General features: G+C 38.0%; 1 pseudogene; it reads left to right on the forward strand.

Moving 5' to 3' along the window:
- LOC121039027 (nucleosome assembly protein 1-like 1) overlaps window positions 1-8,073 on the forward strand; it is a 146,177-nt pseudogene extending 138,104 nt beyond the window's left edge.
- Window positions 8,074-8,963: the final 890 nt, after the last annotated feature.

Here is an 8,963-nt window from a genome sequence, read left to right on the forward strand (position 1 = left end):
TAGGGGCACTTGTACCCCAATGTTCATAGCAGCACTCTCAACAATAGCCAAATTATGGAAAGAGCCTAAATGTCCATCAACTGATGAATGGATAAAGAAATTGTGGTTTATATACACTATGGAATACTACGTGGCAATGAGAAAAAATGAAATATGGCCTTTTGTAGCAACGTGGATGGAACTGGAGAGTGTGATGCTAAGTGAAATAAGCCATACAGAGAAAGACAGATACCATATGGTTTCACTCTTATGTGGATCCTGAGAAACTTAACAGGAACCCATGGGGGAGGGGAAGGAAAAAAAAAAAAAAAGAGGTTAGAGTGGGAGAGAGCCAAAGCATAAGAGACTGTTGAGAACTGAGAGCAAACTGAGGGTTGATGGGGGGTGGGAGGGAGGAGAGGGTGGGTGATGGGTATTGAGGAGGGCACCTTTTGGGATGAGCACTGGGTGTTGTAGGAAACCAATGTGACAATAAATTTCATATATAAATTAAAAAAAAAAAAAAAGAAAACTAAATAACTGGGGCACCTGGGTGGCTCAGTCAGTTAAATATCTGACTCTTGATTTTGGCTGAGATCATGATCTCATGCTTCGTGAGTTCAAACCCTACATGGGGTCTACCCTGACAGCGTGAAGCCTGCTTGGAATTCTCTGTCTCTCTCTGTCTCTCTCTCTCTCTCTTCCTCTGTCTCTCTCTCTCTCTTTCTCTGTCTCTATGCTCCCACCCCACTCTCTCCCTGTCTCAAAAATAAATAAATATTTTTTTTTTTAGAAATTAAGAACACTAGGGGCGCCTGGGTGGCGCAGTCGGTTAAGCGTCCGACTTCAGCCAGGTCACGATCTCGCGGTCCGTGAGTTCGAGCCCCGCGTCAGGCTCTGGGCTGATGGCTCAGAGCCTGGAGCCTGTTTCCGATTCTGTATGTCCCTCTCTCTCTGCCCCTCCCCCGTTCATGCTCTGTCTCTCTCTGTCCCAAAAATAAATAAACGTTGAAAAAAAAAATTAAAAAAAAAAAAAAGAAATTAAGAACACTAAATAACCACATGCAGAAGAATTAAATTGGACTCCTATCTTGTAACACTCCTAAAAATAAACTTGAAATGAGTTCAAAACTTAAAGATAAAATCTGAAACCATAAAACTCCTAGAAGAAAATATATGGAAAAGTCTCCTTGACATTGGTCATAACAATGAATTTTTGGTTATGACACCCAAAACACAAGTAACGAAAGCAAAACTAAATAAGTGGGATGACATCAAACTAAAAAGCTTCTGCACAGCAAAAGAAACAATCAACAAACTGAACAGGTAACAACCCACAGAACAGGAGAAAATATTTGCAAATTATGTATCTGATAAGAAGTTAATATCCAAAATATATAAGCAACTCACTCAATCAATAGTAAACAAAAAGAATCTAATTTAAAAATGGGCAGAACTGAATAGACATTTCCCCAAAGAAGATATACAAATGGACAACAGATATGAAAAGGTACTCAACATCACTAATCATCAGGGAAAACAAATTAAAACCCCAAGCAATAAGATATCACCTCAAATATGTCAGAATGCTAGCATCAAAAAGACAAGTGATAACAAGTGCTAGTGTGGATGTGGACAAAAGCCTTTGTGCACTATTTGTAATAATGTAAATTGGGTCAGTTAAGCAAAACAGTATATAGGTTCCTTAAGAAATTAAAGATAGAACTACTATATGACCCAGCAATTCCACTTTTGGGTATATATCCAAAGGAAACCAAGTCAGAATCTCAAAGAGATATCTGCACTCCGCTGTACACTGCCGCATTATTCATAATAACCAGTATATGGGAATAGCCCAAAAGCCTGTCTATAGATGAATGGATAAAGAAGACGCATGTGGTGGAACATTATTCAGCCATGAGGAAGAAGGAAATCTTGCCATGTGTGACAATATGGATGGATCTTGAGGGCACTATGCTAAGTGAAATAACACAGAGAAAGACAAAGACCATATGATAACACTTATATGCAGAATCTAAAAAAGCCAAACTCATCGAAACACAGATTAGAATGGTGGTTGGAAGGGGCTGGAAGAGTGGAGTAAATGGGGAGATTTAGGTCAAAGGATACAAATTTCCAGTTATAAAATGAATAAGTTCGGGGGATGTAACATACAGCATGTTAATATAGTTAATAATACTTGATATCTACTTGAATATTACTAGAGAGTAAATGCTAAATGCTCCCACCACAAATAAGAAATGATAATCATACGAGGTGAAAGAAATGTTAACTAACCCTATTGTGGCCATCATTTCACAATATGTAAGTGTACCAAATCCTGACAATGTATACCTTAAACTTACACAATGTTCTATGACAATTGTATTATAATAAATTGGAACAAAGTAAATGGTGGCTCAAATTATTTTTTAAACACTATGTAGGAAACAAATCATATCTTTGGACAAGAAAATTGGCCTGAGGATACCTGTGTTTCCCTCTGATACAGTCATACCCATTTTGGGCAAGTTTGGCTCCCCCTCTGGAATATATAAATAATATATATATTATTTTCTTCACATTTCACCTTCTCTTTTGTAGATTTTCTCTCTCTAGCTGTTGATGTCACTTCCCATGATAAATTAACTTTTACCTCTAAGCATTCAGAGAGATCTCACGCTGTACACATTCTGAGAGCTGTTTCCTACTTGCTGCTGCTTGCTGAACTCATGAACGTACCCAGATGTTCTAAGACTCCATCTACTATTGCAGTAAAAATTGTATCCAAGTGAGAAGATTTCTCTGGTCATGAGGGACAAAACTAGGTACTTCTATCAGGTAACACTGTCATTTTGTATAAGAGCTAACTAGTTTCCTTGAAATACAACACTATGCAGATCATATCACCAGGGGCACAGCAGGAATGTTTTATCATTAATTCTTAGAGTTAAGGTACAACTTCCTTTAAAAAAAACTAAACTAAACTAAACAAATATTTGTCCCTGGAGCTCCAAATATGTTTAAAGTGCTTTTAAAATATCTCATGCTTGTTGGGGCACCTGGGTGGCTCAGTCAGTTAAGTGTCTGACTCTTGATTTTGACTCAGGGCATGACCTCATGGTCATGAGATTGAGCCCTGCTTCAGAATCCATGCTAAGATCCTCTCTCTCCCTCTCTTCCCCTTCCCTGCCTGTGCTTCCTCTCTCTCTCTCTCTTTCTCTCTATCTCTCACTCTCAAAAAAAAAAAAAAAAGAAAGAAAATCTAATGCTTACAATATATGTTAAGATACATGTCACTTTCATTGGTAATTATTTATATAATGGATACTACTTGATTTGAGAGTTAGGTTTACAGTTATCCTCAGAAATCCTGGTTTTTACATGCTTCTCAACTTTGTGAATTATTTAAATATTTTTAATGTTTATTTATTTTTTGACAGAGAGAGAGACAGAGCATGAGCGGGGGAGGGGTAGAGAGAGAGAGAGATACAGAATCCGAAGCAGGCTCCAGGCTCTGAGCTGTCAGCACAGAGCCCGATGCGGGGCTCGAACTCACAGACTGGGAGACCATGACCTGAGCCAAAGTCGGACGCTCAACTAACCGAGCTACTCAGGCGCCCCTTTTTAAAAATTTTTGTGAATTATTTTAAAATAGTATGTGCTACTGAGAAAAATATAATTTTATATATAAGCCATATAAAATTGGAAACCCCGTTACTCATAGAGTTATACATCAATTTGTGGATTACATGAACATTCTGTAACAACAACAACAACAACAACAACAACAACAACAAAAGCCTGACAATACCAAATGCTGAAAAAGATGTGGAATAACAGGAACTGTCATTCATTGTTGGTGGGAATGCAAAATAGTGTAGCCACTTTGGAAGACATTTTGGCAGTATCTTACCAAGTTAAATATAGTCTTACTGTACGATCCAACATTCACACTCCTAGGCATAAAGGAACCTTAAGTGAATATTGCCGAGTGAAAGAAGTGAGTCTGAAAAGGGTGCATACTACATAATTTCAACCACACAAAATTCTGGAAAAGGAAATACTATAGAGACTGTAAAAGATCAATTATTGGCAGGAGTACAGGGGGAGTAGGAGGGATGGTGAACAGGTGAAGCACAGGAAATTTTTAGGGTAATGGAACTATTGTAAATTATAGCATAAGTGCAGTTACATGGAAGTATGCATTTGGCAAAACCCACATAACTGCAAAACACATAGTGGACCTTAAAGCAAACTATGGACTTTCTTCAATAATGTATCAATATTCATCCATTAATTGTAACAAATGCACCACACTAACTGAAGATATAATAATAGAAAAAACTGTGTGTGAGCAAGAGGGGGTATGTGGGAACTCTCCATATTATCTGCTCAATTTTTCTAGAATTCTAGAACTGTTCTAAAAAATAAGTGCAAAAAATACCTTGTTCCAAATTTGTTTCTCTTATACTGTTTCTTATTTCAAGTAAATCTTACCACCTATTCAATTGCACAAAGTAGAAAATCAGGCATTACTGTTAACACCCCCCCCCTCATGTTTTGATGCACTTTGCTTACCAAATATCTTATAAATCCATCTTCTCTCCATGTCCAACTCCTGTGATATAATTACAAACTGTGGCCATGCTAAGATGCCAGGATAACTTAAAGAGCCTCTGCCTGCCTCCACCTTGCAACTTCTGTCCTCTCTTGTGCAGTGGCTACAGAGTAATCTTTTCAAAATGCAAATCCTGTCATTCTCTCCACTCAAAATCATTTAATGATGATCTAGTTACCTGGATAAATGCAATGATTACACACATCTCTGCATGCTCTGGCCCCAACCTACCTCTCAGTTCACCTCTTACCATACAATCTTGATTTTCATTTAGCCATACTGATTTCCTTATAGGTTTGCACTCTTTAATCTCTCTCCCACTGTAGGAACATTACATATGTTGTTGACTCCAACATGAGTTGTTTTTTTCTTCTCTGTCATTTCCCTTGGTTGGTTGTTTGTTTGTTTCAGGCTTTTATTTAAATTCTAACTAGTTGATTTTTTAGTGCCGTCTGCTCCCGCTGACCTGAATCACTGACTGCCCAGCTCCGGTAGCCTGGGTCCCCAGTTAGCCAACAATATTTGGAGTTCTTACAACATGGCAGACACTGACACAAAAAACAGTCTGAACTTGATCAAGATCTGGATGATGTTGAAGAAATAGAAGAAGAAACTGGCAAAGAAACAAAAATCAAAGCACATCAGCTGACTGTTCAGATGATGCAAAATCCTCATATTATTGTAACCCTTGAAATAAGACTTGATGGTCTGATAGAAACACCAGCAGCATATATTGAGAACTTGCCTAGGGTTGTTAAAATATGAGTGAATACTCTCAAAAACAGTAAGTTAGGTGTGCAAAAATAGAAGCCAAGTTCTATGAGGAAGTTGCTGGTCTTGAAAGGAAGTATGCTGTGCTCGGCCGGCCTCTATTTGATAGTGATCTGAGATCATTAATGCAACTTATGAACCTATGGAAGAATGTGAATAGAAACTGGATGAGGAAAATGAAATTTTGTAGAAGCTGAAAGGAAAACCAAGAATAAAGATGAGAAAAAGGATGAAAAAAAAGAAGACTCCAAGATAATTCCTGAATTCTGGTTGACCGTTTTTAAGAATGTTGACTTGTTCAATGATATGGTTCAGGAATATGATGAACCTATTCTGAAGCACTTGAAAGATATTAAAGTGAAGTTCTCAGATACTGACCAGCCCCTGACGTTTGTCTGAGAATTTCACTTTGAACCCAGTGAACATTTCACAAGTGGAAGTGTTCACAAAGACATATACGATGAAATCAGAAGCAGATGATTCTGATCCCTTTTCTTTTGATGGACCAGAAATTATGGGTTGTGCAGGGTGCTAGATAGATTGGGAAAATGGAAAGAATGTCACTTTGAAAACCATTAAGACAAAACAGAGGGACAAATGGGTGGCTCAGTTGGTTAGGTGACCAATTCTAATTAAGAGTTGCCCACTCCAATTGTAGTCTCACGGACATGGAATCAAGCCCTATGTTGGGCTCTGTGCTGACAGTGTGGAGCCTGCTTGGGTTCTCTGTCTCTCTTTCTATCTCTCTCTCTGCCCCTCCTCCACTTGTCCTCTTTCTCACTCTCAAAATAAATAAAGATTTAACAAAAGAAGCAGAAACACAAGGGACATGGGAAAGTTTGTACTATGACCAAAAGAATTTCCAATGACTAATTTTTTTGCCCCTCCCCAAAATTCCCAAGTGGAGATCTGGATGATGATGATGAAGCTATTCTTGCTGTAGACCTTGAAATTGGTCACTTTTTACATGAGCGTATAATCCCAAGACTAATGTTATACTTCATCGAAGAAGCCATTGAAGATGATGATGATTATTATGATGAAGAAGATGAAGAAGCAGATAAGGAAGGGGAAAGAGAAGGAAATGAGGAAAATGATCCAGACTATGACTCAAAGAAAGATCAAAACCCAGCAGAGTAGAAGCAGCAGCGATGTAGTAAGTATATGGCCTTCAGGATAACCGGCACTGGTCTACCTCCTGCTTCCCTGGAAGGGATGAATTTACATCATGTGATAAGCCTATTTGAAACTTTTTGTTGTTATTGTTTGTTTGCTAGTTTTTGTTTTTGTGGCCTAAAATAAAAAATTTCAAATGTAATTTTAGTTCTCACACACACACACACAATTCTAGTTAGCTAACTTATAATGTAACATTAGTTTTAGGAGAATTTAGTGATTCATCACTTAACATATAACATGTAACACAGTGTTCATCCCAACAAGTGCTCACCTTAATGCCCATCACCCATTTAGCCCATCCCCCCACCCAACACCTCTCCAGCAACCCTCAGTTTTTCTCTATAAGTCTGAGTCTATTTTATGGTTTGCTTCTCTCTCTTTTTTCCTTTCCCCTGTGTTCATTTTTTTTTGTTTCTAAAACTCCACATGAGTGAAATCATATGGTATTTGTCTTTCTCTGACCTACTTATTTCACTTAGCAAAATACACTCAGCTCCACCCATATCATTACAAATGCCATTCCCTTATTAAATGTTCTGTCTGCATGCTATTTGTTTGGGAACCATGGACTGCCTTAGTTGACATGGTACAATTTTCCAATCGTCCACTTTAGTATTGTTTATGCTTCCTTGTGGCATTTGTCTCCATTTCTACTTTAAATTAGTTTTATGTGTTTATTTAAATATTTCCTGGCTCCCCCTCTAGTCTAAAAGCTCCGCAAGAATGGAGCTCTTGAATTTTTTCCTTACTATTCTACCTTCATTATTTGCTGTTATCTGGCATACAGTAAAAACAGTACATATACTAATGAATGAATAAAATAATGAACATGTAAATGAAAGATTAAGTGAGTTTTCCAATGTGTTCTAAGAAAAAAAAATCATAGTATTGGAGAAAGGAAGAATGGTAAACTGTAAGACAGAGGATCTAGAACAAGTTTAATCACAAACAGAATCCCTTGTTTATTATTTTCCTATAGGATATAAAGCAGCCATTTAGGTAACAGATCTATTTTTTTTTTTTCCTTCTAAATTGTAACTCATTTCAAGGTATGTTGCCATTCAATGAAATCTGCTCCAGCGGTTCAGTCTTTTGTTGCTGTGGGTTAAAGAATTGTGCAGGCAATGACAGTGCAGCTTTTGCAGCAGAGCAAATGAAGACAGAGTGTTCAAACTCTTCTTACTGTAATCAGTCAGGGAAAGAATGTGGGGCCTGGATAGAATGGAGGGGGGTGAGGATAAACATGTGATACAGACAAGTAGCATACAAAGCAACAACAAAGGACTAGTCCCCAGTTAAGACCTCTCTTTCCCAAAACTACTAAAAGAAGGCAAACATTATGGGAATGGTTATATTTGGATAACATAAGTTAGAGTCGTCAACAATTTTTGCTGAAAATAAGCAACTCTCTTTTTCTCGTTCTTAGCTAATAATCTTCCCCTTTAGCTTACTCAGAGAACAGAAGCACAATTTTGTGGCTTTTGAGATGCAGGAAGCCTTTAGGGAATGGAGTTAGTGGGTAACAGGCAATTATAGGTGAGGTGGATTTGAAATGTGTTGGAAATAAAGGCTAAGCAGTCCTACAATTATGTATAGAGAGTTGTCTGTGCACCCTTGCTACTATGGTGTTGCCATTATTTTACGATGCAAATCTACAACTGTTTATTTACTGTTTTAAAAATATGCAGTAAGCCCTTTTTAGCAGCATGGTATTAAAAGAAGGTAATTTTTAAAACTTTTTTTATGTTTATTTATTATTTTTGAGAGAGACGGAGTGCAAGTGGGGGGAGGACAAGGAGGGAGAGGGAGACACAGAATTCAAAGCAGACTCCAGGCTCTGAGCTGTCAGAAACTGCGAGATCATGACCTGAGCTGAAGTCAGTCACTTACCCGACTGAGCCATCCAGGTGACCCCCCAAAAAGGTAAATTCTTTTTTTTTACATTTTATTTATTTTTGAGAGAGAGAGAGAGAGAGAGAGAGAGAGAGAGAGAGAGAGAACAAGTGGGGGAGAGGCAGAGAGAGAGGGAGACATATAATTCAAAGCAGGCTCCAGGCTCTGAGCTGTCAGCACAGAGTCCAACGTGGGGCTCAAACTCACAAACCGTGAGATAATGACCTGAGCTGAAGTTGGACACTTAACTGACCGAGCCACCCAGGCACCCCCAAAAGGTAAATTCTTAATGACAAATTAAACACTGAATTTTTGTGCATCAAGAAAGTTAATGATAAATGTGTAACTTGCACTAAATGGTTATCTTTACCATCTACCCTCAAGGTCATAGTTATGTCATTGACCGTATTAAGAGCAGAACATAAAATTCAGCTAATGGAGAAAGCCCATCTACTTCAATGGCCATTTGTATATTAAGCAGATATTAAATATGTAACAACACACGCAGTGGCAAAAGTTG

The sequence above is a fragment of the Herpailurus yagouaroundi genome, unplaced genomic scaffold, assembly GCF_014898765.1.
Source record: "Herpailurus yagouaroundi ecotype Mexico unplaced genomic scaffold, PumYag 166, whole genome shotgun sequence".
NCBI classification, from domain to species: Eukaryota; Metazoa; Chordata; class Mammalia; order Carnivora; family Felidae; genus Herpailurus; species Herpailurus yagouaroundi.